At 38.9% G+C, this 11,978-nt stretch overlaps 1 long non-coding RNA gene across 1 annotated transcript; it reads left to right on the top strand.

Annotated features, from left to right (window-relative positions):
* Positions 1-2,062: 2,062 nt before the first annotated feature.
* On the top strand, positions 2,063-11,539 carry LOC306988179. Its single transcript, XR_013795340.1, has 3 exons — positions 2,063-2,135; positions 2,923-4,670; positions 9,552-11,539. It is a non-coding gene; the product is annotated as an uncharacterized lncRNA (long non-coding RNA).
* Positions 11,540-11,978: the final 439 nt, after the last annotated feature.

Genomic DNA, 11,978 nt, shown 5'->3' with positions numbered 1-11,978 from the left:
AGTGCAGCCGACCAGGGCGGAGCAGGAGTCCAGGGCGGAGCAGGCTGTGCAGGCGACCAGGGTGGAGCAGGCGACCAGGGCGGAGCAGGCGATCAGGGCGGAGCAGGCAGTGCAGGCGACCAGTGTGTAGCAGGCAGTACAGGCGACCAGGGCGGCGCAGGCAGTGCAGCCGACCAGGGCGGAGCAGGCAGTGCAGCCGACCAGGGCGGAGCAGGCAGTGCAGCCGACCAGGGCGGAGCAGGCGACCAGGGTGGAGCAGGCAGTGCAGCCGACCAGGGCGGAGCAGGCAGTGCAGCCAACCAGGGCGAAGCAGGTAACCAGGGCGGAGCAGGCGACCAGGGCGGAGAAGGCAGTGCAGGTGACCAGGGCGGAGCAGGCAGTGCAGGCAACCAGGGCGAAGCAGGCAACCAGGGCGGAGCAGGCAACCAGGGCGAAGCAGGCAACCAGGGCGGAGCAGGCGACCAGGGCGGAGAAGGCAGTGCAGGCGACCAGGGTTGAGCAGGCGACAGGGCGGAGCAGGCAGTGCAGGCGACCAGGGCGGAGCAGGCGACAGGGCGGAGCAGGCGACAGGGCGGAGCAGGCAGTGCAGGCGACCAGGGCGGAGCAGGCAGTGCAGCCGACCAGGGCGGAGCAAGAGACCAGGGCGGAGCAGGCTGTGCAGGCGACCAGGGTGGAGCAGGCGACCAGGGCGGAGCAGGCGATCAGGGCGGAGCAGGCAGTGCAGGCGACCAGTGTGTAGCAGGCAGTGCAGCCGACCAGGGCGGAGCAGGCAGTGCAGCCGACCAGGGCGGAGCAGGCAGTGCAGCCGACCAGGGCGGAGCAGGCAGTGCAGCCGACCAGGGCGGAGCAGGCGACCAGGGTGGAGCAGGCAGTGCAGCCGTCCAGGGCGGAGCAGGCAGTGCAGCCGACCAGGGCGGAGCAGGAGACCAGGGCGAAGCAGGTAACCAGGGCGGAGCAGGCGACCAGGGCGGAGAAGGCAGTGCAGGTGACCAGGGCGGAGCAGGCAGTGCAGGCAACCAGGGCGAAGCAGGCAACCAGGGCGAAGCAGGCAACCAGGGCGGAGCAGGCAACCAGGGCGGAGCAGGCAACCAGGGCGGAACAGGCAGTGCAGGCGACCAGGGCGGAGCAGGTGACAGGGCGGAGCAGGCAGTGCAGGCGACCAGGGCGGAGCAGGCAGTGCAGCCGACCAGGGCGGAGCAAGAGACCAGGGCAGAGCAGGCAGTGCAGGCGACCAGGGCGGAGCAGGCAACCAGGGCGGAGCAGGCAACCAGGGCGGAGCACGCGACCAGGGCGGAGAAGGCAGTGCAGGCGACCAGGGTTGAGCAGGCGACAGGGCGGAGCAGGCAGTGCAGGCGACCAGGGCGGAGCAGGCGACCAGGGCGGAGCAGGCGACCAGGGCGGAGCAGGCGTCCAGGGCGGAGCAGGCGTCCAGGGCGGAGCAGGCTGTGCAGGCGGCCAGGGAGGATACGACCCTTTAGACGGCCAGGGCGGAGACGACCCTTCAGGGGGACCAGGCGGACCTGGCGGTTTAGGGCTACAGGGCGGACCAGACAGTTTGGGTGGCCAGGGCGGACCAGACATGGCAGCGTGGCCTCCATGGTCCTGTCAAAATAAGAAAAATATCAAACACTTTGGTCATCTTTTTGAAAGAGATGCTAACGGTCTAATCAGATTCAATGATGCTAAGCTATGCTAAAAGACCCGGAGATCGGCTGAATGGATTTGAAAACGGAAAAACTCAATTGTTGAGTAACTCTAGGTGAACTGGAAAATGAGCCTATTTCCAAATGGAGTGTTCCTTTAACATTTTTGAATTTGTGAAAAGTAGCCAAGTCTTGTACCTCTCAGATAATGGAAACAATTTTAAAAAAATTATTTTGTCCATAAGGTCCCTTAAGGGTTACATACATTTAACTGTCTAATAAAATGTTTTTTAACCTACACATGACTGAGATTTAATTTGTGTTTACATTAACTTTCAGCGTTATTTTAATGTATGTTATAAACGTTTTTTTGTTAGCAATAAAAAGAATAAATAGTTAGCAATATTTGGCGCGTTTATGTTGCATCACCGCGCTGACGTCATCAGTAGTTTCCTTCCTCGTTCAGCGCGTTTGTTGTGTTTGTCTTCTGAGGTGAGTTCTGCAGTTCAGATATTTCGCGTATTTACACACCCATAAAATACACTTTACACAGTTTGTTTCAGAATGTTATTTCTGAACTGTTTTCATCGGATAATGTGCTAAATGTGCGTGTTTTCTGGCGTCTGTAGACTGATTTAGTTCAGCACTAAACGAACATCTGAGGAAAATGTTGAAATCATTAAATCTTGGACGATTTTGGAATTATGTTTAATTTTGAGAGTGCTAATGTAGTGTTATTGAATGTATAATCTCAAACTTGGAAGTTTTTATCTGTGAGGAAATTTCATGGGGATAGAAACATTTATCCTGTCTTGGTCTTTAATGTGGCAATATTAATGATGGCCATAATCAGTCATGTAGCCTACTGTTAATGACAGGAATCAGAAAAACCAAACTCTAAAAATTGGTGTTATTGTTGTAGTTTGTATGTTTGTGTCAGATGTGATGCGTAATACTATAATATTTTAAATAGAGATGATGTATAATATTTAAGGGTATATTCTGACTCACTGGTACTCTTTTTACCACAGAGACTCAAAATTACATTAGAATAACTAAAGGCTAATGCCCAAAGTTTACAGTGGAAATACAAACAATAATATCTGTCATCATATGAATGAAATGCGCTGCCGCTTTCTAATGGAATTATTATTTTCCTTATGCTCACATCAGTTCACAAATAAATTATAGAATATTCCCATCAGCCTTCAATATACCTAATTTGTGGAAATCAGTTGATGAAAATGCATTAAAATTATGATTTTTATTTTCATTTCAGGCCTGATGGAGGAAAATGAGGAGAAATATCATGTCAAAACTGAAGAAGAAACTCCCTCACAGACTGAAAGTATTTCTTTGAAAGTAAGAGACAAGAAATATTTCATCTGCCATCAGTGTCTGAGTAGTTTCACACGACAAGAAACCCTTCAGGAACACATGATCGTCCACACTGTTGAGAAACTGTATGAATGTGATCAATGTGACAAAACATTTTTATGTGCTTCGGCCCTAAAGAGCCACCTGAGAGTTCATTCACACGAGAAACCATATTCATGTTCTTTGTGTGGAAAGAGTTTTAAATACAAACCAAGTCTTAATAAACACACGAGGATTCACACTGGAGAGAAACCGTTCACATGTGATCATTGCGGGAAGAGTTTTACACAATCGTCAAACCTTCAGGATCACATGATCGTCCACACTGGAGAGAAACTATACGAGTGTGATCAATGTGGCAGAATATTTGCGAGGGCGAGAGGCCTGAAGAGCCACATGTTAGTTCATTCACAGGAGAAACCACATTCATGTTCTTTGTGTGGAAAAAGATTTGCACGTATGCAAAATTTAAAACTTCATCATAAAACACATACTGGTGAAAGAGATCATAAGTGCTTTGAGTGTGGGAAGAGTTTTATTACTGCTGTACGTTTGAAACAACACTGGAGGTCTCACACTGGAGAGAAACCTTACAAGTGTTCACACTGCGACAAGAGATTTCGTCGGTCAGAACATGTGAAAACACACGAGAGGATCCACACTGGAGAGAAACCGTATCACTGCACTCCATGTGGGAAGAGTTTCACTCAGATATCTTCTCTACAAAGTCATATAAAATACAATCACAAGTAGATCATCTTCAGATCCAGCACTTTCAAGTGTAATGCTGTGTCCTCACCAAACGTGACAGTCAAGCAAAAAAATCTCTCCAAAATCTGTCCTAACCGGCCACAACGAGCGACAGGACAAAGAAACATCTTCTAAATTTGTCTCAGTGAATAAAGTTATTCTTCAAGACCAGCAGTGTCAACTGTGAGATAATTATCCTTGTATATAATTTTGCTTCATGGTATAAATAAATAGGATTATACTTTATTATGAATAAAATGTTATGATACATTTTTATCGTAGTTTGTTTTTACTTTTATGAAGGAAAAAAATAATTATATATATATATATATTTTTTTTTTTTTACAGGTTCAAACTTTCTTTTGTAGAGAGATCTGTCACATTTGTTTACGCTTTGTATTTTACAAGTCAACTTTAATTGTTAATTTCTCTGTCTACTTATTCTTCTCGCATCAAGAATAAATAATTTCGTAATTTTAGTTACATTTAAGCCATTAACATATCGTGATTATTTTGGGCTTTAAATTTCTCGATAAAGCTTTTAAATGTCTAATTATGTCACCCCACTCATGTCGGAGATTGAATGGACTGCTGTCTGTCTATGTCTGTAAGCGTTTTTATTTTTGTTGGATAGGTTTTATTGATGTTTTGCACAGCATTTGGCGGGTTTTTTGAAAAACTACCGTTGATTTCGACTCGCGGTTATGACGACATCACCAGCGCGCGCTCCTTCGGGCTAGTCTTTCTCTGAGGTAAACAGTTTAAGCGCTTTCGTGTTATAAAATACTCTTTACGCTGTTTAAATAACATTTTACGCAATCATTTCTTAATGGTTTCCATCGTGTTCGGCGGTATTCGTGTACACTTAAGGAAGAAGATATCACTTTCACATACAAAACGGTAAGATGTTAGCGAACTACTTTGTTGCCATGAATGGAGTTCTTAGGAAATATAACTAAATGTTTGATAAAGATGGGTGTCATTAGTGTATGACTTTTCTGCTATTTTTCTGTATCATTTGAGAAATAATAGTAATCACAAACATTCTTGAGGTAAGGGACAAAACATTTTAGAAGTTCGTTTTTAATATTTAATAATATATTAACTGATATATTTATAGACAAAGGTCTCAGCTAATGAGTCCTGTAAGGGAACAGGTTTTTCTGATTTTTTTTTTATTTTTCTAAAATGTACTTATTCACTTCTTAACTTAATCTGTGTCAACTCCGTCAGATGAATTAAAAAGCATGATATTTTAATTTGATCCATCCCACAACAGCATAAAGTCTTCAGTTATGTAATGCTGGTGTTCAGTAAAGGATCTATGTAAAAAAAAATACTACAGATTTTTCCCGGGTTAGAGTTATTAAGAACAATCCAGTTCCTCTTCCCTGCTTTTTATTATTAAACATATAACCAATGTTCTTTGGTAAATCAGACATGTCACTGTTCAGTTGATGTTTTAATATTTAAACGCATTGAATGAAAAGAAAAAGAATAAAATATTTCATTCTAGATTAATAGAAACCCTCATCTGACGGTGTTTAATACTGACGACGGAGTTGACAAAGGTCCAACTGAAGATTACAATAACTGACAAAACAACAAAATTATTTAAAAAAATAAAAGCAATGAATGTCCTGAGTATTCAGATTTCCTTTAGATGTAACTTTAAGTATTTTTATTTTGATGAATTTCTTTATTTTTACATGTTTTGTGCCTTTCGCAGGAATCAGTGTAATGTTAGAGCACTTGCTATCAGCAGATATTCTGACTCAATCTGTTTATAGCAGCAAATACTTATAATAAAGTGAGATGATCTGCTTGCTGCTGATCCTGAATGGCTTGTAATGAGTGTTTATAGTAGGGCTGAGTAAAAAAATATTGATTTCTCGATTTTAATCGATTCTCGTTTTTATGAACCGATATCGATTCTCAAACCACAAGAAGCGATTAGGCTAGTCATCCTGTTTTCGGTTGATGAATGAATGGAACGTTGTAGCGCGCATCCCATCCGATAAATCGCAATAATCTTTGTGCTTTGTTACTATTGATATGAAACCGTCACAGATTTCAAATTACGTTTTCTTAAGAAATTCTTTACCTCAGAAAAACCATATCCATGACCATAAACTCGTTAATCAGCTAGAAAAATGATGCACCATATTACATATTCATTATAATTCTTAATGTTCTTCAATATTTAATGCATGTTTGAATAAATCTGTTAAGTTTTTATGACAGCCACCATTTTAAATGTTTATATTTCATATCACTTTAAATACTTATTTATCACTTATTATAAAATAAATAAGTGTAATTTGTATACAAATCAGTTATTTTTTACCTTCAATGTTATAGTAGTCGAATGAAGCCTAGTAGGCTACAACTGACTCCCATAGTTTACAGCATTAGTCAAGAGGTTTGTTTTCCTTGAGAAAATTGGACATGTATTGTACCTGATAATCCAAAATAATCAATACTGAATCGGAATCGAATCAAATTGTGAAATATGTCAATACCCAGCCCTTGATAGTCTATGGCTCATCTATTATCAGAGCAGCTGAAAAGCCTCTTTATTTCATGTCAATAGATCCTGTTTTCCCTTCATTCATTATGCTGATGTCTTCAGATCTGTAAACCTCCACATTAAGCTCATTTTATTGTCAGCAGACTTGAGCAAACGACACAATCAGATACTGTAATCTCTGCAAGATATAGGCCCTAGGTAAGTTTAATTTATTTCATTAATCTGTGATAAACCATCTGTCATATAAAAAACAAGTAGTTAAGTCAAACCCAAATTGGTGGGTTATATGTTTCATGCAAATGTGTATATTTATTTATAATACTTTATTATATACTTTTTTTTATTCTTACATTGTTTATATTTGGTATATTTTATATTTATATTTTTCTATAATGCTTTGCCAATATGTTAATGAGAGGTAAGATACATGTAGGATAAAAGTATGTAGATGAAATTCTTAGAGAAAAAAAGAGGTACGTTTTGTGAATTCCAACACTTTGAGATTAATTTACTTAAAAGTTACTTTACTGGACAGATAGGTGAATATAAATACTTAAAATGTGTGAATTAGTATAAAAACTCAGTAAGTGATTTCTTCTTGATTTTGTCAGATCGGCTCCTCCTCCTTCAGTGAAGCCCCTCCTCCTTCAGTGAAGCTCCTCCTCCTTCAGTGAAGCCCCTCCTCCTTCAGTGAAGCCCCTCCTCCTTCAGTGAAGCTCCTCCTCCTTCAGTGAAGCCCCTCCTCCTTCAGTGAAGCTCCTCCTCGTTCAGTGAAGCCCCTCTTCCTTCAGTGAAGCTTTACTTACAATAAACTGCCAGGTGTAAGCTTTTAAATGAGATCGTACTTGTGCTTTTAATACAAAGGGTTCATGAACTGTACCTGTTTCAGTTTGGGAATGCCATTTCTGGGGATTTTTCAAAAGTGGCGTTGCAAAATCGTACATATTGTGCCTTTAATGAGGCTGAAGAACATTAAAGTTATAAAGCAGTTCATCAGATTTACGGAAACAGAAAAGAAATAGTTGAATTGATAAATAATATCGAAGACACTTTCTATGTGCAGGAAACAAAATAGGGCCTGAAATTCAAATATCTTTCATTTTCTTGTTCTGATCAAATGGTCAGTGAAACAAGATTTGATATACATTCACATTGATTATAAACATCAGGAGACCAAACTAAATATGATCTTAAAGGGTTAGTTCACCCAAAAATGAAAATAATGTCATTAATGACTCACCCTCATGTCGTTCTAGTATCGAAGATACTTTTTGGTCCAAAAATAACACAAAATAAGACTTTATTCAGCATTGTATTCTCTCCCGGGTCTGTTGTCAATCCTTCACAGTTACGCTGATGACGTGTTATCCGGTGCGCCCGAGCTTCATTTATAGACTGAGGGAAACGCACGCTGTAAAAGTGTCTCATCCGCGACATGCACATTTACGCACCATTAAAAAAATGATATCCACGCAAACAATGTAGAATAGCTTTAATATAGCGTGCGTCTCCCTCAGACTGTAAACGAAGCTCGGGCGCACCAGATAACACGTCATCAGCGTCTTACGTCAGCAGCGTCACTGCGGAGTCCTGAACGCAGATTCACAACAGACCCGGGAGAGAATACAATGCTGAATAAAGTCTTATTTTGTGTTATTTTTGGACCAAAAAGTATTTTCGATGCTTCAAAAACTTCTAACTAACCCACTGATGTCACATGGACTACTTTGATGATGTTTGTATTACCTTTATGGACATGGCCAGTATACTGTATATACAGCTTCAATGGAGAGACAAAGCTCTCGGACTAAATCTAAAATATCTTAAACTGTGTTCCGAAGATGAACAGAGGTTTTACGGGCTTAGAACGTCATTAATGACATTATTTTCATTTTTGGGTGAACTAACCCTTTAAGGTCTTATATTTTGCATATTTTTTATCTATCTATTTATTATTTTATCAGTAAACTTTAACAAACACCAAAAGTAAACAATATTGAGAATGGCATATTTTTAGCATAAATCGATAAAAATCTCTTTTATAGTTTCTGATAAACCTTTTTATTATTATTTTTCGTATAACTTTGGTAACAGGGTTGATGAATGTCTGTTGATTCTACATGTGCTAAGAAATGATCAATTCATAATTTTGGGTTACTCTGAAAGCCATTAACTATTATGATTGCTTATTGGTCTTTCCATGTTTTACATTTATTTAAATAAAACCTTTAAATGAATATTTGAACTGTCTAATAAATGATTTTTCACCCTACACGTGACTGAGATTGAATTATTGTTTACATTATATTTTAGCGTTATTTTACTGTATGTTATACATTTTATTTAGTCGTTAGCAATATTTGGCGCGTTTATCTCGCATCACCGCGGTGACGTCATCAGTAGTTTTCTTCCTCGTTCAGCGCGTTTGTTGTGTTTGTCTTCTGAGGTGAGTTCTGCAGTTCAGATATTTCGCGTATTTACACACCCATTAAATACACTTTACACAGTTTGTTTCAGCAACATTTACAAAGTTCTGAACTGTTTTCATCGGATAAAGCGCTGAATGTGCGTGTTTTTTGGTGTCTATAGACTGATTTAGTTCAGCACGAAACGGACATCTGAGGAAAATGTTGAAATCATTAAAACTTGGACGATTTTGTAATATGTTTCATTTTGAGAGTGATAATGTAGTGTTATTATAATCTCAAACTTGTAAGTTTTTATCTGTGAGGAGATTTCATGGGGATAAACATTTATAAATCCTGTCTTGGTCTTCAATGTGGCAATTCATTAATGATGGACATACACAGTTTTGTATGGTTAATGACAGGAATCAGAAAAACCAAACTCTAAAAATGGGTGTTATTGTTGTAGTTTGTATGTTTGTGTCAGATTTAATGTAATACTAGCCTATAATCTTTTAAATAGAGATGATTTATAATATTGAAGTGTATATTCTGACTGTCTGAACTCAAACGTTTTCTTTTTACCACAGGGACCCAAAATTACTACAGAATAACTAAAGCCTAATGTGCGAAGTTTACAGGGCAAATACAAACAATAATGTCTGTCAACATTTGAATGAAACGCGCTGCCGCTTCCCACGTTTTTTAACGGAATTATTATTTTCCTAATGCTCACATCAGTTCACAAATAAATGATAGAATATTCCCATCAGCCTTCAATATATCTCATTTGTGGAAATCAATTCATAAAAATGCATTAAAATTATGATTTTTATTTAATTTCAGGCCTGATGGAGGAAAATGAGGAGAAATATCATGTCAAAACTGAAGAAGAAACTCCCTCACAGACTGAAAGTATTTCTTTGAAAGTAAGAGACAAGAAATATTTCATCTGCCATCAGTGTCTGAGTAGTTTCACACGACAAGAAACCCTTCAGGAACACATGATCGTCCACACTGTTGAGAAACTTTATGAATGTGATCAATGTGACAAAACATTTTTGTGTGCTTCGGCCCTAAAGAGCCACCTGAGAGTTCATTCACACGAGAAACCATATTCATGTTCTTTGTGTGGAAAGAGTTTTAAATACAAACCAAGCCTTGAGCTTCACATGAGGATCCACACTGGAGAGAAACCGTACACATGTGATCAGTGCGGGAAGAGTTTTAGACAATCATCAAACCTTCAGGATCACATGAACGTCCACACTGGAGAGAAACTATACGAGTGTGATCAATGTGGCAGAATATTTGCGAGGGCGAGAGGCCTGAAGAGCCACATGTTAGTTCATTCACAGGAGAAACCACATTCATGTTCTCTGTGTGGAAAAAGATTTTCACGTATGCAGAATTTAAAACTTCATCATAAAACACATACTGGTGAAAGAGATCATAAGTGCTTTGAGTGTGGGAAGAGTTTTATTACTGCTGTACGTTTGAAACAACACTGGAGGACTCACACTGGAGAGAAACCTTACAAGTGTTCACACTGCGATAAGAGATTTCGTCGGTCAGGACATGTTAAAACACACGAGAGGATCCACACTGGAGAGAAACCGTATCACTGCACTCCATGTGGGAAGAGCTTCACTCAAATATCTTCTCTACAAAGTCATATAAAATACAATCACAAGTAGATCATCTTCAGATCCAGCATTTTCAAGTCTAAAGCTGTGTCCTCACCAAACGTGACAATTATTCAGTCAAGCAATAAAATCTGTCCTAACCAGCCACAACGAGCGACAGGACAAAGAAACATCTTCTAAATTTGTCTCAGTGAATAAAGTTCATCTTCAAGACCAGCAGTTTCAACTGTGAGATATTTATTCTTGTATATAATTTTGCTTCATGGTAAAAATAAATAGCATTATACTTTATTATGAATAAAATGTTATGATACATTTTTATCGTAGTTTGTTTTTACTTTTATGAAGGAAAAAAATAATATATATATATATATATATATATATATATATTTTTTTTACAGGTTCAAACTTTCTTTTTTAGAGAGATATGTCACATTTGTTTACGCTTTGTATTTTACAAGTCAACTTTAATTGTTAATTTCTCTGTCTACTTATTCTTCTCGCATCAAGAATAAATAATTTCGTAATTTTAGTTACATTTAAGCCATTAACATAACGTGATTATTTTGGGCCTTAAATTTCTCGATAAAGCTTTTAAATGTCTAATTATGTCACCCCACTCATGTCGGAGATTGAATGGACTGCTTTCTGTCTATGTCTGTAAGCATTTTTATTTTTGTTGGATAGGTTTTATTGATGTTTTGCACAGCATTTGGCGGTTTTTTTGAAAAACTACCGTTGATTTCGACTCGCGGTTATGACGACATCACCAGCGCGCGCTCCTTCGGGCTAGTCTTCCTCTGAGGTAAACAGTTCAAGCGCTTTCGTGTTATAAAATACTCTTTATTCAGGAGACCAAACTAAATATGATCTTAAGGTCTTATATTTTGCATATTTTTTATCTATCTATTTATTATTTTATCAGTAAACTTTAACAAACACCAAAAGTAAACAATATTGAGAATGGCATATTTTTAGCATAAATCGATACAAATCTCTTTTATAGTTTCTGATAAACCTTTTTATTATTATTTTTCGTATAACTTTGGTAACAGGGTTGATGAATGTCTGTTGATTCTACATGTGCTAAGAAATGATCAATTCATAATTTTGGGTTACTCTGAAAGCCTATTATGATTGCTTATTGGTCTTTCCATGTTTTATTTACATTTATTTAAATAAAACCTTTAAATGAATATTTGAACTGTCTAATAAATTATTTTTCACCCTACACGTGACTGAGATTGAATTATTGTTTACATTATATTTTAGCGTTATTTTACTGTATGTTATACATTTTATTTAGTCGTTAGCAATATTTGGCGCGTTTATCTCGCATCACCGCGCTGACGTCATCAGTAGTTTCCTTCCTCGTTCAGCGCGTTTGTTATTGTGTTTGTCTTCTGAGGTGAGTTCTGCAGTTCAGATATTTCGCGTATTTACACATCCATTAAATACACTTTACACACAGTTTGTTTCAGCAACATTTACAAAGTTCTGAACTGTTTTCATCGGATAAAGCGCTGAATGTGCGTGTTTTCTGGCGTCTATAACGTTAGACTGATTTAGTTCAGCACGAAACGAACATCTGAGGAAAATGTTGAAATCATTAAAACTTGAACGATTT

Source organism: Phoxinus phoxinus (genome assembly GCF_949152265.1).
Source record: "Phoxinus phoxinus genome assembly, chromosome: 20".
NCBI classification, from domain to species: Eukaryota; Metazoa; Chordata; class Actinopteri; order Cypriniformes; family Leuciscidae; genus Phoxinus; species Phoxinus phoxinus.
The sequence above is the reverse complement of the archived record's forward strand: the minus strand, read 5'-3'. Positions and strand labels throughout refer to the sequence as shown.